The 16,572-nt window shown below is 43.2% G+C and overlaps 1 protein-coding gene across 3 annotated transcripts in view; it reads left to right on the top strand.

The window, feature by feature from the left end:
- The window catches only part of CCDC158 (coiled-coil domain containing 158), a 60,162-nt gene that overhangs the window by 42,510 nt on the left and 1,080 nt on the right, over nucleotides 1–16,572 (top strand). The window contains exons 24-29 of one of the 3 annotated variants that reach the window (XR_005104978.1): nucleotides 2,136–2,306; nucleotides 4,033–4,171; nucleotides 8,515–8,615; nucleotides 13,960–14,067; nucleotides 15,082–15,167; nucleotides 15,644–15,809. The gene's annotated coding sequence lies outside the window, so the exon portion shown is untranslated. The remainder of the gene's footprint in view (nucleotides 1–2,135; nucleotides 2,307–4,032; nucleotides 4,172–8,514; nucleotides 8,616–13,959; nucleotides 14,068–15,081; nucleotides 15,168–15,643; nucleotides 15,810–16,572) is intronic. The other 2 variants (XR_005104979.1, XR_005104980.1) reach the window with 2 other exon arrangements.

Here is a 16,572-nt window from a genome sequence, read left to right as displayed (position 1 = left end):
TACCAAAGAAGAGAGAAGGCGTTAGGGGAGGCAGTTCCATTCACTTTTGACTGCTGCCTTTTTAAAATCCATTCTCTTTATCTGAACAAAGGCATTGTCATTACTTGATTTCTAAAGCCCGCTGATGAGATTCCATCTGCTATCTCATTAGAAAAGAGAATGGCTAAGTAGATGTCCCAATAAATCTATTTCCAGTGTGTGAACTTCTTAATCTTTCAGTGTCATTTAGAGCAGTGCTACCTCAGCTTAACAGGACAGTAAATGTCATTGGAATTTATAGAAGCACAAGTGTGCAGGGTTTGCGGTGAAGTTCCTTGGCTGATACAGAATATGGAGGCCTGTGCAAATACACTGTATTAATGATCTAAATATTTTTGCTTTCTTTGCTTACCACAGTAGCAAAGCCACCTTCTCTGAAGCCCTCCTCCAACGAAGTGCTGAGCTTGTGCTTAAGTAAAAAGTATCTATTTTGGTACTTTGATGTGTGGGACGTGTTCAGGCATGTGCTAAACAATCTTCTGCTGGATGATACAATGAAAAAAAAGAGCTGAGAAGCTAGGACCTGCCTGGGCACTTTCTCAGTGAATGTGGTTTTGGCTGCACTCTCTTTTACTTTTCACCACTTCAAGGTGCATCTTAGCCTTGCTACTTAAAACACACACTTGACTGTAATGAGTTGTGCTAACTACTGAAACTCTGCACAGTAGGTGACATTTTCACAGTTCACTTACATTCCTTTTTCCTAGCCTTTAAAATGGAGACAGTCCCATGGTCTGTATTTGTACACCACCTTGCTCAGTTGGGATGATCAGTTAGGGCACCTACGTACTACTGTTCTTTAGGTACTATGTGGTGTACTGCAATTTAAAATTCCTAGTCGTCTCCCTGAAACAGAGCAGACAAAAATCATTTATTATTTTATCATTACACTAAAAAAGCATCCTTCTGCCAGCCCTCAGCACAGATGAAGAGGTAGCCTTTGGAGCTGCTTACCTCAGTATTTCTTTTCTTCAATATATTTGATGAAACAGCTTAGGAAGGAAGAGACACTAAACTAACACAGCTTAGAAGTGACTACTAAAGAAATACTTAAGGAGCAGTTTATTTTGAAGACAGAAAAATGCATGTGATGAAAGACAGTGTGCTGCTTTAATGAGCAAGAAAAGAGCAAAGGTCTCCTCTGCTTCTATTCATCTTCCATGCTCATACAAGTCTCTTCTGTTGCCAGACTTTTTTTTTTTAGCCAGTATCTACGGAAGAAACTAAAGTGAAGCACACATATTGCTTTGAGTGCTCAGAGAGTAATTGCTGTTACTAGAAATGAATTTGAATGATTACAGAAAGAGGCAGTCGCAAAGGCAGAGGACCTAGGTGCCACCAGAGACCAGCTTGCTGCCCAGCCAGGCAGGGAAGGGCAGTTCTGTAACCCAGATCCTGGATTCCCACACAAGTCCTGCGTAGTCCCCAGAGGGCATGTGCAATTTTTGCTCAGTTGCTTCCAGGTGCCATCAGCATCCAAGCATCCGCTGATGCGAACGTACTTTGAGTGGTGTGGTCTCCTAGACCAGGGCCATCCTTGTAATCTGCTGTGGAACAGCCACAGTTCAGAGGTGAGGGAGGTTTTTGTGAGCAAGGCATTCCGCTTTATCAATGATTGCTTGTTTGCAGTGGCTGCAGTGGGTGACAGGACCTGAAAAGGCTTCATAATTTGCAAACCTCCTGGCTGAATTGCACTTTAGTCCAGCGTAAGTCCACACTGTTGCAGAAAAGAGTTATCTGACCCTTCAGCTCTCCTGTCCTCCTGTTTTGTGCAGGTCTTTGCTTTTATGTGCCCATTGAAGTGGGTCAGATTAGGTAATTGATCCAGCTGAAAATTAACACAGGAAATTTAGAAAATGTTTCTTTTCATCCAGACAAATACTTGTGCCAACAGAAAACAAGAACGGGTGGCTAGAGGAAAGGCAGGCCTTTCCCTTTCAGAAGTAATGTGCATTTATGCTGGATATAACTAGGTTTAGGTGCTTCAGTCATGGCTGTAAGAATGATACCCTGTCCAGGTAGCAGCGAATCTGTGCTTTGGAACTCCTCTTAGGTTGTCTATAATTTATTTTCTGTTTCCTTTTTTTTAAAACAAGGTTCTTGGCAAATACTAAGGCTGAAATTCCTGAGTCACTGATCACTTATTGAGTGTTAGAAGGAAGGATGCTGGACAGAAGAGAAGTGAGAAGAGTCACAGCCCAAGAGCTCACAGCATGCTGAGGACTGTGGTTCCTGTTCTGAAGCAAACACACAGATCATTGCAGATGGTGACTTACCCCTGGGTTTTGGTAGCCCTTCCTCTCTAGGAATTCTTGAAATGCTCACATCCCATAGAACACAGAGACCTCTGCCTCCTAAGGGAATTTCCAAAGCAGATTAACAGAAGTGCTCCAAAATGTATTTTGCATTTTTTTAAAGCTTTAATTGGAAACAAAGCAACAGTGCAATAAAGGGGCAAGGAGATAGTTTCTTAAAATCTCAGGACACAGTTCTGTTTCTAATTAATTCAAGATTTTAGTTTGTTCATGCAGTCATTTCTGATGTGGCATTAGTATGGAAGTTAGTGTTCTGTGAATACTGAGGCTTCATTGCACCATTGTTTATTCAGTAAAGTTGCTGGACCATATTTTGAAAAGCTCCACGTGACTGCAGAATTACTAGCCAGCTGACTGGCCTAAGTTCAGGACCTTCAAACCTGCCACCTTTTTGTATTTCAAAACGAAAATAGTAGGGCAGATATTTACTATTACAGTTGTATTAGACAACTCTACAGCCATAGCTGTTGCTAGGAAGTCCTGGCCCACATGCAGTCTCAAATGAACTTTCTGAATTTTATCCTGTAAGCTGTGCCATCTAGTGTGGTGACAGGGAATCTCAGCTGTGGCTTAAAAGCGAGTGAGAAATGCCGTGGTGAACCAGACCCGTGGTGAATTTATCCCACTGTTCTGGCTCTGGCGGTGGCACTAGGAGATGCTATTTAGGGAGCGCTTTTAAGCCTGGCCAGTGTCTGATCCACAGCTGCTGTATTAAGAATGGTGGAGAGTACTGATCTTAAACAAGCCTTGTGTGTGCACAGTGCTTCTTCCAGTTTTACTTTTATAATAGAACAAAATGGAAACATGAACAAGTACAGAAGAAATACAAATTAAGGAGCCCTGGTATTCCCTGTGGCAATACTGTCGGAGCCTCTGGAAATTCCACAGACAACTCAAGAATGAGTTTGGCAGGGGAAGCTTTATAGGGGTTTGCAGAGAGCTCTTCCTGAGCATAAGGGCAGCATATGTAAAAAACCCAGTGGTGCTTTTATGAAACTCTGTTGACGAGGGGAAGGACAACAGGTCACAGGTGAGGTTGGAAGCAGATAGCAGCTTTCTGATAATAGGAGCTGTTAGTGTTTTCTCAGTGCCAAGCCTTACACCATGGATGCTCACTGCCACAGAGTGAAAACCCAAGCAGTCATTGTCACCAGTCAGGTGAATAGTAAGAGATATTATGCCTCTTATTCTCGCTGCAAGTGGTGCACAGGCATGTTCCCATAACCTACATGCCCTGTAGTCATTAACTCCAGTGGGCTCCGTGTCAGTGGTACACAGTGCTCACAGTACCTTCTTAACAGGTGGTGTCATAAAACTGTGAACACCATTGTCTGTTTCTTTCAGATCTGTTATAGGTTCACCCACATTTTGCTTTTTCCATGTTTTAGGGTCAAGGTACCAAGCAGCATATCTACCCTTAACAACTTCAGGCTGGCACGATTCCTAAAAGTATAGAATAGTAACTCCCTTATTCATATTTCCTACTGATAGAGCAGATACCAAGTACTAGTGCTGCATAGGTGTGCTTTGGTAGTTACCACTTGCAGTGGCCGTAAGGTATAATCATGCTGATTCTTTCAGTGTGAAGAATATTATACAGAAGACTTATGTCCTGTCTACTATTCTTGTTAAGTTTTCTAACCCAGCCATTTGCTAGTGATTTGTTTTTTCTTTACAGCCAAAAAGCGTAGGCAGTTTAAGTGGAAATGGTCAGATTTGCTTGGGAATATACCTCTTCAGTGAAAGACGAAGCGCGTTAGAGTGAAAGAAGGCAAGTAGGGGATACACAGATGGAGCTGCGGAAACAACTACGGAAGGTATTTTGTTCATTTCTTCTGTCCCCAGTGAGAAGATGTGTCCAAAGACAGAGCTAAAAGGAGATGGGAAAAGCAACAACATCATCTCATAGATATCTTAACCATAGCTCACAAAGCTCAATCTAAAGTAGCTTTGCCTAGAAGCCAGGTTAAAATCTAAAATTCAAGACTCTGCTGCCATGGAGATTTTCTTGGCTTGACACTTTCTGCGTTGGGTCCCCACCCACCCAGGCAGAAAAATGGGAAGGGCAAAGTAATCATATGCTTTGGATCTCACACTCCGGGAAGAAACTGTAACCCTGACTGTCTTTCTGTACCATCTTTTTCCCATATTAGTTGCGAGTATCGTCGACTATGAACACTGGATGCTCTTTTCTGTGCACCATTTCACAGTAGCCTGCAGGTGGCACGAGGAGCATGTCTGACAGTAAAAGCCCTTCGCTTCCAGACAACGAAGACGTGGTTCCTCTCAATTTCTCCTAGCCTTTGAAAAGCAATGTTTTCCATACCTTCTGTCCTAGATTGCTGACCAAGAAGTTGCTTTCTGCACTAAGACACTGAGGAATGTAGGGAGAGAAGAGAAGCAGGCAGATTAGACCTTGTGGGAGTGCCTCCTCAGAACTGCCCTTCAGAGTGGTTAGTAATGAGGGTACCCCAGATCCAGACCTACTTTACATTATCAGCCACTCAAATCTGGAAGGCAGCCAGTGAAGAGGAGGGAAAAGCTGTTTCTCGTAGTGAATCAGCTATCAGTGAATGTGTGCCTGTAGCGCTTACAGTCATGGTGAAGGAAAGCCAGGTGCCATCAGAGCCTTTCCTTGTGTCCAAAGAATCAAAGGCAATAGGCTGAAAGGGACGTCAGGAGTCCAGGGCATCTGTAGGCTGCTGGTGGCCTGGACGTCATCCATGAATGTTTTTTTTTTAACCTGCTCTCCCCCAACACCCACATGGATGGCAGATATGTTTCTGCCTGTCAACAGGCACAGGTTCCCAACTACTGCCAGTTACAAATTTGAATGTTTATATTGCTATTAGCAAAATTCAAATATTGTAAGACAGTAAAGCTTAGATATATCTTAAGGGCTTTATTCCTCATAGCCACCAAAATAATTGTAAAATACAAGAGGTCCATGGACTCTTTTCAAAAAATCTTTTTATCTTAACCATCAAGAAGTGCTGGTCTGTTTTACCCTTCTGCTGTAAGACATCAACTTGCCAATGGGTATGTAAGCTAATCCTGAAAGAGGGATAAACCAGAGCCTTCAGGATGATGTATTTCACTGTTTAACTGTCCTTTCTGTTACAAAATCATTGCTAGTTTTTAATCTAAATCTGTCCACTCCCCCTGAACTCACTTACTCTGTCCCAAAGAAACATGGGAAGCAAAGTATTTCCAGTTTTTTTTATCACCCTTGTACTTAGTTGGAGCTTCTCATGCATGTTCTCAGTTATCTCTTAGCTGTATTAGAAACTCAGTTTGCTCCATCTTGGCACATTGATCATAGGTGTATTATCATTCCTGTAGCTCTCCCTGTTTTCCTTGGAATTTGTTTATATCCTTCTTAAAGAACAGCAACCAAACCTGGACACAGACATCACCCCCAGAGGTGGTCTTACCCAGGCTGAGGTTATTCTCATGTTCATCTTTGTTTTCGTGATAGGATGCTTCGGGTTTTTGCACAACCAGGATGTTGCTGACATTTACAATGTACCAAAATCCCTGTATCTTTCCCTTGCTGAACTCCTACCTAGCCATTTGTTCCTCATTCAGAAATTTCAGCTGAGAAGTTCTGCTTGGGAGAAGTTATTTGGCCCTGTTTTCACACTCCCTTATTTTCCAGGTTTTGTCCAATATGTTGGGATCACTTTGAATCCATTTGAAGTCCTTTAACATCTTTGTAGTGTTTTCTAACTGGGGTTCATCTGCAAATTGAGCAGAATCTTTGGAAATACACCAGTTTTTCAAGGATTTTGAAGGAAACAGCTTGTCATTCTGACTTTGGTCTACTATATTTCCTTATTATAATGCATTTCATCCTCACTTAGCTGACTCAAAATATCTAACAGGTCTAATGCCATTCTTTCCTACTTACCCATAGTAATCTGATTTGGAATTCCTTCTTGGGTTTGAGGTAGAACTTATTGCTTACCCAGGCCAGTATCTTACTGCATTTCCTGTGCTTTCTCTGAACTTGAGTACTGTGCCAGTAATATCAAGGAATGACAGCTTTCCCTAAATCTCTTTCCCTTGTAGATTTGTTTTCCATGAGCCATTATTTGCCAGCTTGAAAAAGTTTATCAGTCACTGTCTCCACAAGTCATGCTCTCTGTTTTGTTTTTCTCCATTCTCCTTTTCCCTAGCTGGTACAGTTACACTTCATATGCTATTTCATGATTGGTGCCTGATGCTTTTTACCTCCTCCCAGGTGAGAATCAAATACCTTCTAAGGATTTGAAGGAGGAGGGAGAAAATACAAGACACTGCAAGGCAGAGGAAAAGAAACCAGTGAAAATCTCTCCTTGGAGCCCAGTAGAAAGAGGTTAAAGTTGCAGATCTATAGATCTTGCTCAATTAAGTATTTCCATGTGCACAGTATTTTAATCTCTATGCTCTTTAGAGACATAATGAGATATGCTCCAAAAATGTCTTTGTTCTTCAGTGGAAGTTCTATGTGCAACAGAGTGGCAGGGTCAACCATACAGGAATAGACTAAAACAATAAGAAGACATCATTCTGTTATAGTATGTTACTTTGCCAGTGATGGGGAGCAGCAGAGACCCCAAAGCATAAAACACAGTATAATATATTTGGCTAATTTCTGTGAAATGGTAAGTGTCTCAAGCTCATCTCAGGTTCACTGAAGTTGTGGTACCCAGTGTAGTACCCAGTAGCCTTTAGAAACAGAGTCATAAATAAAATGTTCCAGCAAATTCATGCTGATAGACTCTTGTGGCTGTCTAACATCCTAGAGACATTATGCTTCGACTTCCATGTAGATTCTGTACGTTGTCAGGCTTATAGAAAAAAGACAGCCAAATACTTATTTTCATATAACTTTTAACACAGAAGTTATCAAAGTCCAAAGTCTAAAGAGCGCTGAAAAAACAGACACAGGCTTGAGTTTTGTGATAAAAAAAAAAAAAAAAGGACATCTGTGTTTGTAGCTGGCAGGTATGATCTTCTAAGCTGGAGACAGAAAACAGTTGATTCTGAGAAAGTACCTGAACCGCGTTTGTACCTCGTGGAAAGAACACCTTCTGAGAGGACACTCAGCAGGGAGTTGGTGTACAGTGTGGTATCATTTTGCACTCTCTTACAGCGTATTACCTGTGTTGGCAAGCTTTACAGGCAAATGTCTTCTTTCAGCTGGATCATCCCACATGTATTCTCTTAGCCTAGCTGTGATGTTTATTTACTGTGAAATGAAGCTTTTTGTCACACTTGAAGGGGGCTTTAGCGCCATGTCTCTGGTGTCATCACCAGGCTCATAGAAATATGGCTATTACACCACCTTAAATATTCCTTTGGATTCAGTGCCAGGCATAATAACCTGCATTTCTGAGTAAACATTTTGCTGACCTGTGTCTGAAGTTTATCGAAATGAAGTATCACATGAGCCAATGACCTGTAGAGGAGTAAAACAGCTCTAAGTCACAGAGGCCCCTAAGTGAGCTTGCTTTATTTTGACAAGCACTTTTCTCACGCCCAGCCTGGCTGTCTATTCTTTCACATTTCTTCATGTATCACTGAGTGCAAGTATTTCATTCTCAGGAGGACAAGATACTCCTAATCTTCAGCAGATGACTTAGGCCAAACCCTTGCAGAATTTCTGAATATGGGTGTTCATGCTCCCTTTGTTTAGATGATGCTTTCCTGAAAGCTGAAAGTGATTAGGTCGTTGCATAAATCACATGGGCAAATTCAAAATGAAGCTCTCAATTCCCTGAATTTGCCTTTTTTTCTGTTTCCTGGCTGCTTACCATATGGGGACTCTTTACAACTCTCTTGCGAAAGGATTCTCCCAAATGGTCTATAAGCTGTGGTTGTAGAGTGTTTATCATCACAACCCAAACAGGTTTGATAACAGGTCTGGTATCACAGAGTTGCAGGGGGGTATCTTCATTGATGTTACATATTTCTCCTCCCAGAAATAAGAAGCCAGGGATATAAATGAGGCAGCCACAGGAATCTTTCATGTGCCTTGAAATACAGTTTTGCTGATACCAAATCTGCATGCCCTATTCTGAAACTGTTCCCACAAGTTCCTCTTTCCTGAGTTAAGAATGTTTGGAGGAGGATGTTGTTGGTCACTTAGTCATGTGCTGCTTTGGTCTGATGACAGGAGAAAGCATGAAGTCCTTTCCCACCCAGTCATGCAGGAGGAAAAGGCAAGACATGAGTGACTCCATCCTGAGACCCAGATCACAAGCTAGAACCAAGCAGGTGTGTAATTTTTTTTTTCTTCCCCAAAGTATTCCCTGCTTTGCCATTACTGTGGTGTCAAGGGATACAGCTAACCTATACAAGGTATCGCAGACTGCACTGAAGGTCTAGCTTAATGCTTCCCATCCCAGGGACCAGCACTGCTTTTGGCCACAAGATATTAAATACTCAAAATTGAGGCTGACAGGCACAACGAAGTACAACATTGTGCTGGGGCTGGTGCACTGTGTCTGACAAGGAACAGGGACAGATGAGCTAGATTCTGCAAGGTGCACAGGCCTAGAAATAGCAAAAGGGTGCTGGGTCGTTCTCAGGCAGCATTCACCCTCCCTTTCCCCAACAATGTTTTTTTCTTAGTGTTGTCACTTTTGTGTTGAAAAAAATGGTGCAAATAGTTGAAGGTAGCATTGCCCTCAACAGCTGTGAGCAGTTGTACTCCCAGAGGGAGGCTGGTGACCTGCCCCACCAGACAGTTGGTGAACTTTGTTTACTGTACCCGAATAAAATCCCACTAAACACAGATGCTCATCACGTCGTAGTGCCAAAGCTTTGCATTCAGCAGGCAGACTGAGGGGCAGCGATTCTGAGCCACTGACCTTCTGCAGCATGTCTCTGCATCTCCTCAGGTGGGGCTCGGAGGTGGACTACATCCACTGAAGGGAATGGTTTGTCCAGATCGTGCATGTGCACAGATCTAAAGAAAGGAGATGCCATAGGCTTCCTGCCAGGATTAGGCCCCCTTGTTTCTTTAACTCCCCAGTCTGGGCTCCTTGAATATCGTTTCCTCCATCCTTCTCCTGCACCAGTCAGTTAAAACCTCCACTGTCTGGCATATTTCCCGGGAAGCCAGTGCCTGTCGTGCCTTTAGCTAGTGTTGCTCTGCCCTGGGACAGGAGCTGAGGGCTGTCACACACACAGCCTCTTTGTATAAGCTGGTAGACACAAGCTATTTGTATCAAGGCTGACATATAAAGCATTTGTTTACGAACAGCTGCCACTGACTAGTCGGGAGTAAGGCTACGGAGTAAGAATGATGCATTCTGACCTTACTTCTGGGCCTACCAAGTGTGCATTTAAGTGCAATAGACATTGGGAATCAGGAAGAGACTCCCGATGTGAGCCATTTTGGTCTCTTTCCTCATCTGTGCCAGTAAGTATGGGGCACTTAAGGACTGAGACTGCAGGATTTGTGCGTGGGAAGACTCCAGAGAGCTCAGCTGTGCTGCGCTCGCTCCGCTGATACTGCCTGCTAAAAGATACCTACATTTCAGAATTTTAATTAGTTAGTTGATCACCCGAATAAATAATAATGTAATGCGGGCTAGCAGAATCATCCAATTGCAGCCCTCAATACCTATGTTTATTTCAGGAACAAGGGGAGATACCAGTCTGTGACATAAGACTGGTTCAAAATAAATCAGACACTGGTTTTAAGTCTGTGGTCTTGCTCAACTGTACAGGCACAGTCAACTGCAGTTAACAGAGACTGTAAAAATCACTTACTTAGTATGCAAGATCTCCACTTTTCCTCAATAAAATATGTAGAATTAGTGAGCATCTACGTTTTAATGCAGCAGCATACATTTTAAGCTCCAGAATCTACTCTTGAATTCTTTCAGATCAATAAGAAATTGAGCATAGGCTAACAAAAGAAAAAAACAAGACTCCTGCAGCATTGCAGTGGGATTTTCAAAAGTACTGAGTCACCTTGGCGTATGTAGTATACACCTTGGGAGTATGTAGAAAGTTTGTCTTTGACTTCAAAAGAATGGTGTGGAGTGCTGAGCATGGATGTAGCAACATCTTGGCTATGCTTCCCCAGAGTCTCTCCTAGCATATTCCAGTGGAGCATCCTTCATCTTTGTAATGTCAGAGTCACATTCATGTGAAATTCGATGTCCTGACACAGGTCAGGGAAATGTGTGCCATCGGTTTGCTAATTTTACATGTGCCCTCTGTAGTACAGTTCACTAAAAACTAGCTACAGGTTGTTGAAACTGTACTCACTCAGACTAAATCCCAAATGAGGCAAATAAACATAACAGGTCTCTCCCTCTGTCCCCTCCCCCCATGCCAGCAAATGCTGAAGGAAACATGCACTTGGCAGCACTACAGAATAAACTGACTTGTGATTTGCTTTGCACTTCGGCACTCTTTATGTACAAAGCTCCTGTCAAATCAGAGGGTGTGGATCAGGGGCCAGAGTTTCATCCACTGCTGTGGGATCTGCGCCTTGAAGTCCCACTGACAGTTGTAGGCTGTAATCCTCAATTTTTTATGAGGCATATGAGTCATAATCTAGGAAAAAGTATATGATCACCATTTATTCTGTTTGAATGAGAGATTCTTTACTATTTCTGGCATGTTCAGGGTTATTACAAGATGTTTTCAAGGCTGGACAGTAAAGGCTCTGCTCTCCAGTGTCTTATATTGATGAGAAAGTGTGAGGCCGGTTCAGTAACTGACCCACATGCCTCATCTGACCATATTAGCAAGGTGTTTCAGAAACCTGCCAACTCCTTATAGCTTTCCCTACAACAAGATCAGAGATATATTTTTATGGTGATTCAGGCTTTGTTAGCTTCCTGATTGTAAGTACTCATGAGGTGCAGGGAGTGTGTAAGGCAAGAGGGAACACAATCCTGGACTGGTTTTGCATTTCAGGTGCTGGATGGATGCTCACTTCAAGGAAGAATAGCAACAGCTATATTGTCTTTACCTCTGGAAAGATGCTGTCTTTCAAATGAGAGTGAAATAATTCAGGGTGGTGGCTTAGGTGGTGGTCCGTCTCCTTTGTGAAATTCTTCCTGGCTTCCTGCTTTGACCTGAGCTTGCAGCTGGGTTTAGCCAATGTTTTCTGTGCCTTTTGTTGAGCCAGGTGGGATCTACTCTGTAGCAGGATGGGTGAAAGCCCCTTTGGGCCACAGACAATGAGCTAAGAGACTGTGTCCAGAAGTGCCTGCAGGGCCAAAAGAATCTCTTGGTCATGCAACTTATCCCCAGGTGCTCTCTGCTTTTTCTGCTGTGTCCTTGGGACATGTGCCCCACATGCTCCTCTTGCCTGTCCCCATGCTTGCCCGGTTTACCAGGAGCCCTGCCAGGTAATTTACTGCCTTCACTGCTGTTGCAGATAAGAAAACTGAGCTGAATTATGTATGGCTAGCCTCTTCTGTGTTAGCACAGCCAGGGTTTTTTTCCTTTGCTCTGCTGCTGTGACCAGCATGGGCGTATCTCAGTTGTGTACTCTCGATTCCTCGCTGGGTGCTCCTGCACTCGTGCTTGTCCCTTGGCATGCAGAGGGGGTAGTCCAGTGCTGTTTGCAGCACTCATCAGCAACAGAACAAGAAAACCTGGCTGGTCCTGGAGTTGTTTCAGGGCTGTATAGAATACTGAGGGCTTGGAGAATTTCTGTCAGTCTCCCTGGGCTCTAGCTGTCTAACCCATCATGGTCCTTCCATGACCTGAAGTGTCCTTGGAGAAGAAAGCTGGTGGAGAGTAAGACTTAATGCGCAAGGGTATAAGATCAAGCCCTTGAAAAGATAGTGTTCTTGCCTGCTGCAGTCTGCATTGGAGGAATATGCAGCTTTAACTTGATTTAAGGTAGTAAAACTTCGACCATAGGAGATTTACTGATTAGATGGGTTTGGCACTGCAAGCCAGGTCCTCAGCAAACTTCTTAGGCTGTTTAGGTTATCCAGACAATGCCACTTGCCAGTCTCCCATACATCCCAGTGCATGCCCTGCAGCTTTCTCTCCTTCCTTTCCTAGCAAGATCTCTGTTTCACAGCTTAGTGCAAGTCACAGCCTGTCTTATGCAGCCACCCCACAAGGTATTTCCCCCATCCCCTAGCATGCTTCCCTGGCCACATCCAGCTTCCTAGTGCCCTAGCTCAGCAGCAAGGGCTCTAGCATCGCTCTGTGGCAGTGGTGAGAACCAGACGTGCAACTGAGTAAGGGGGACATAGTGTGGGTCAGTGGTCGATGCGGTCAGGAGAAGAGGACGGGGGCTGATTTGGTTTAAGGTGAAGTTTGGAAGAGAGCAGAGTTGAGTGAGGAGAGAAATCTGGGTGAAAAGAACAGTAAGGAAATGTGGCCTGAAGCAACCCTCTATCCTCCTACGCGGGTGGCACACTTTGCCACCTCTGAGTCATGAGGCTGTGTATACAGAAGCAGCTGATGATTCAGGGAAGCAGCAAACCAAACCAGAAGCAGCTGATGGGTGTGAATTGCCACACTTAATTTTGGTATAGCTCAGATTATGAGGAATGTGTGTTTTTAAAATGTACTACATGATCAATATCACAATTATGACACGCTTGTAGAGGTATGTGTATGTATGTGTGGCTTACAGTTCATGAGGACTGGTTATTTAGCTGGAGTGTCAAAAACATGAGAGTCAAGCAGGACCAAACTGCAGAAGGAAGAACATTTTTGCTGCTGTTTTCGTAACAGTTGAAAGTATTTATTTCCTCAGAAGCAAGCCCCAGTGCTGCAGACAAATCTCTCATCTCCTAAAAAGTCATTGTCCCAAATCTTGAAGTCAAACAGTGTTCTAAATGCAAATCCCAGCCTGGCCTGTCTGATGCACTTACTTCATGTGCATCCCTATGCAGCTAAGCCAAGAGCAAAGGCTGCTGTTACACAAACAGCAGCTATGTTCACAGACCTTGCTGAGGTTGCTGTTGAACCTCATAGTCGCAGGGTAGCTCTGCCCTATAGTGAACTGCTTACCTGCCAGCAGTTAATTTATGCTGTGTGGGAAGAATAAATTGAAGCATGAGTACAGTGAAATTTGATCACTCCCCACTTAAAAACCTTTCAGAAATGTCTCAACTCTCAGCTGAAATCACTATCTCATAATTAGGTTATCGGTCTATTATGCATACAGTACTAGAAACTAGTATGTGTAAATTCATTGATGACAAGTATGTTTATTAGCTGCGTGTGGCAGGCAGAAGAGCAAAGTCTCTGAAAACCTTTCTTTGTATGTTACTGATGCACTTGGGTGTTTCCCAAGAGCCACCTCCTCTAAGACTGGCAGCATACTGCATGTAAAGCTGCTTCTGCCATCCTCCTCGGCCCATGCTGTGGAACATCCAGACAGCAGAGGCTCTTTGCGGTGAGCCATCAGGAAACTTGAAGTGTTAAGGACCTGCAAGTCACCTGTAATATGTTTAATGTTCTGTTGATGAGTTGGGCTGAGTTAAATGGCAACCAGGGGTTAAATTCCTGACAGTATGCAAAAGAGAGGGATGCCCCACCTTCATAAAAGCACTATTCTTGATAACTACAAGATGCCAGTCTGTAATAGTTACCTCCAAATTTCTTCTACTGTATATTCCAGAGGAAAATACAGCTAGGATTCAGAAACATGGTGATGGAGATGGAAGTAAACCGAACACCACAGATACATAGATGAAAGCAGACTGCAAAAGTCATGTGGCAGAAGGAGGTGAGTGGACAAGTCTACCAAAATTTTAGATAAGGCAGAAACTGGTAGAGTATTTGTCAAGTAAAACACTTTTCTAGTTACAATTGCATTCTCACTGTTGAGATGAAACTACACTTGGTTCTGGTAAAGCTGTTTCATGTCTCTGTATGCCTTCAAGTCACAGCTCCTGAAGGAAGCAGTGCAAGATTTGGATCCAGTTAGACCTGGTGTAAGCAGGTCTGTCAACAGTGACAGATGATTATAGCACTGAAGTCTGAAGTAAGGACAAGCATGATTCCTATCTTGGGTGGCGAGGGCCAGAGATCCATGAAGAGACGCGGATGCACACACAGAGACAACAAAAAATATCCTGCCCCTCTTACCTGCTGTTTCCACCCCTCTGTTGTGGCCAACATAAGACATTCACTAAAGAAATGTCTAACAGTTACTAAATCACAGGAGTAGGATTAAGGTTTTCTGGGATCTGTTCTGCTTTGGCTGATACTGTGCTGTATGATTTCCTAATCCCTTCCTTGACAAGCCTTTTCCTTCCTTACATAGACCCCAAGGAGCCAAGTCACTGGTGTTAGGCTGAAGAAGCCATGTGGACAACCCAGTAAATAATGACTTTTTGTATTTTTTAAAGATTTTCCCAGCGCATGGGACAGGACTATTTCATTCATGGTTTGAATTTTTAAAAAGGGTTCTCAAAACATTTTATCACATGGAAAGGATCAGGAGAGGCCCTGAACTATCTCCCTGGGAGCATGAAGCTTGCCCATTTCATCACAAGGCACTGCGAAATCGAGGGTAGCCCAGGTATATATGTGGGTGACGGGGATAGAACAAGAGACAGCACTTTCTGTGGCAGACTCCATGACTGCTTTCTTGGTGCGTTCTGCAGCTGGGTTTCTCCAGACCCTAACAACATGATGCTCTCTGATTTACCTGCCCTCCACACCCTCTGCAACTTTACATTTCCAAAGGGATCCTGCTGGCAGCATGCATCCATTTTGATGAGCTTCTCTCCTACAGCTCCCGACATCATGCCTGTAGGCCTGTTGCATCTACCAGCGAGCGTGAGGAATGGCGTCCAACGGGGAAGGGGCAGTCTGTCCCAGGTATCAGTTTGCCTTTTGTTTTATCACTAAGCAATTGTCAGTGAGGCCACAGTGTGGGAGCTGGCACCTGGTATGTTTTACCGAATAGGATTTGCCTATTATTTTCACCATATTTATAATGTTAGTGCAAGGTGGCCACCACAGCTGAGATCCCAGTTGTGATGGGACCAGAACAGGAAAAGGAAAAAAAACTGTGCCAAGAGTTCACAATGGAGATAAGACAATGGCGTAGCATGTAAACAGAGTAACTGTCATGGACTTCTGTAAATGCTGTCATTCTAAGTGGCAGAGATTCTTGGGAATAGCAAATTAAATAGTAAAAAAGTGAAAAGAGTGGGGAGAGGGAAGATTAATGGGAGGGGGTAAGAAAGGAAAATGAGGATGTGAGGTCTTCTTTGGGTAAGCATATTTACATGTTTTACTGAACGTGGGCCTTATCTGCTTTTCCCCCTTGTAATATCGTGATTTTGGAATAGGAAGATACGCCTCTGCTTGCTTCAGGGATTTGCAGTTATGACACAGTATTGTGCCTTGAGCCAGCAGTGCACCCACTGCATTCCCATGCTGCACTTCAGAGGTGGAGTCTTCACAGGAATGTTTTAAATGCATCATTGCTACTAAGCAGTTTCTTGATTTCCAAAGGTAAAATAATTTGCCAAAAAAGAATATAATTCACACTGAGACTCTAGAAAATCTGTATGGAGAAATGATGTGGTTCTGTGTGTCGCAAAGGTAGATTTTTGTGATAAAATAAACGAATAGACTGAAGGAAGCAAACCCAAAATTCTGCAGAAATCATTGCTTTATCTATAAATACTCAAGCCAGGGTTCAGCTAAAAGAATTTCAGTGGTCCCGTGGGCTACAAGAATCCTTTATCTGTTGCAGTAGCAAACCAAATTTAGCCTTGAGGAAAAAAAAAATATCTCCTGATTAAGATATCTGATTGCTGGAATTCCTTAAATATTCCTGCCTTTCTTTTGATTTCCCAGGGTTTCAGTGCTCAGATAAAACAGCATGTTCTCTAACATCGTTAATAAAAATTGCTTCATGGTTGTGAAAAGTGGTTATGGTTTAAATGGCTTTTCATAACTAGAGGATTGTTGTCTATTTTTATTCTTCTGTATTTATCTCTGATTTAGAGACAGTGGGCTTGGTCGGCTTCTTACTTACACTGGAGTGCATGCATCAGGATATTCTTACTAAAAAACAGAAGTCACAGAGCAGTTAAACTACTTTAGATGAGACAAGAAAAAAGGCTCCATTCCACTGCTTCAGCAGCCATGGAACATATATTCAATGTGCTGCAGGAGGAGGCATCTGCTTGTAAAACTTGTCACTTTGGTCCCCACCAAAGGCCAGTATTTTACGGTGTGAGGGAAGGTTTATGGTTTCAGAGAGAGAATT

The sequence above is a fragment of the Falco rusticolus genome, chromosome 1 (genome assembly GCF_015220075.1).
Source record: "Falco rusticolus isolate bFalRus1 chromosome 1, bFalRus1.pri, whole genome shotgun sequence".
NCBI classification, from domain to species: Eukaryota; Metazoa; Chordata; class Aves; order Falconiformes; family Falconidae; genus Falco; species Falco rusticolus.
This window is presented reverse-complemented; position numbering and strand designations above follow the sequence as displayed.